The sequence below is a fragment of the Bos javanicus genome, chromosome 21, assembly GCF_032452875.1.
Source record: "Bos javanicus breed banteng chromosome 21, ARS-OSU_banteng_1.0, whole genome shotgun sequence".
Classification (NCBI taxonomy): domain Eukaryota; kingdom Metazoa; phylum Chordata; class Mammalia; order Artiodactyla; family Bovidae; genus Bos; species Bos javanicus.
The window spans coordinates 58,949,305-58,950,719 of record NC_083888.1 but is presented as its reverse complement, the minus strand read 5'-3'; the positions used below and the strand labels follow the sequence as shown (position 1 = coordinate 58,950,719).

Sequence of the window (1,415 nt, the reverse complement as noted above, 5' to 3'; positions counted from 1 at the left end):
TCGCTTACTCCATGCTGGGCAACTGCTGGTCAAGTCCACGGCTCCCTCCCCAGCCCTCTCTTAGACCTCCTCCCGCCTTGTTCTTTCAGTAGTAACAGGTCTCCCCTCCAGTGCTAGCCCTGGGGCACCTTACCACCCCTTGGAGATTCTCCCCAGCCCTGCCCACCCCTCTGTCTTCCATCCCTTCAGCCCACTGTTTTTGGTGAAACACCCTGCTATGCCATCCAGGTGCATGCAGGCATTGATCTCTATCAAGGTGGAGTCTACCTTGACATCCACCCTTGGGGAGAAGGTTCTAGAATCTGATTGTGAAGGGAGCACAGAGGAAGCCTGTGTCCTAGACAGGGTGATTCCCCCACTGAGCCTCGCAGGGCCAAGTGCCCATAAGGAAGCAAAGGAGAGCAGGTGAGAAGCTGGCCTGGCACCAGGCAGAGGGCCCCGCAAGCCACGCAGACCTGCAGGAGTCCAAGAGAGCCGGGCGGTGGGCGTGGGGCCATGGGAATGGGGGTGACTCAGCAGGGGGAGGGGTAGCAAGAAGGTCCCAGGAGGAGTTCATGAGACTTCCCAAGCTGGTGGAGGGAAAGTTCTGACAGCCCCACCCTGCCAGTGGGAAGGATACCCCTGCGAGAGGGAAAACGATGCTTTGCAGCTCGCCTTTGGAAGCAACTGAAGCTCACGGCAGGCCGCCTTGCGTGCGACTCGGTTCCCTTAACCATAACGCTGGGGTGACAATCCTGCCTGACCTCCCTTGTGGACACATAGGGAAGACCTGTGAATGTGAAAGCGCTTTGGAAACTATAAAGTGCTGGGCCCAAAGGAACAATGATGACCATTATTGAGGCAAATGAATGGGGCTGTTGGCTTTCCCAGAAATGAAGGCTTCCTTGCCTCCCCCTCCCTGGGCTCGCTCCGACGCTTTGGACTCCCCTGATTGAATAACCAAACGTCCAGCTGCTCCCCAGACAGACGGACGCCTGCTGCTGTCTCCAGCAGCCCCGGACTCCCGGAGCCACTGCACCACTGTCCCCAGCACAAGCGGAAGGTGCTGAAAATCTATTTTCAAGCTCTCTGATTAGGTGATGACAGCTCTGGTTTTAGCCAATTAAATACCATTTTCATTCACATATATCAGGCCCCGAAATGGGGGTGTTTGTTTTAGGAGGACTTCCTCCCAGGGTTTCTGTCTCTTCCACATTTATGTTTCGGCCAGGGCTTGGTGGTCTGTAGACACCTAGGCGTGGGGCTTTAACCTGTGCTGGATGCCGGGGTCTGGAGACAAGCCCTGACCCTGTAGAGTCCAGAGTGTGGTAGAGAGACAGAGAAACTTCATTATTCCTCTAATATGAACTAAGCTTGTCCTTGCTAAGTCTGGTCCCTGCCCTCAGGGAGGTTCCATTCTAGTGTGTGAAAACAGT

The 1,415-nt window shown here is 55.4% G+C and overlaps 1 long non-coding RNA gene across 1 annotated transcript; it reads left to right on the top strand.

The window, feature by feature from the left end:
• Positions 1-325: 325 nt before the first annotated feature.
• LOC133233992 (uncharacterized) lies at positions 326-1,128 on the top strand. The gene is made up of 2 exons (XR_009731944.1): positions 326-405; positions 871-1,128. It is a non-coding gene; the product is annotated as an uncharacterized LOC133233992 (long non-coding RNA).
• Positions 1,129-1,415: the final 287 nt, after the last annotated feature.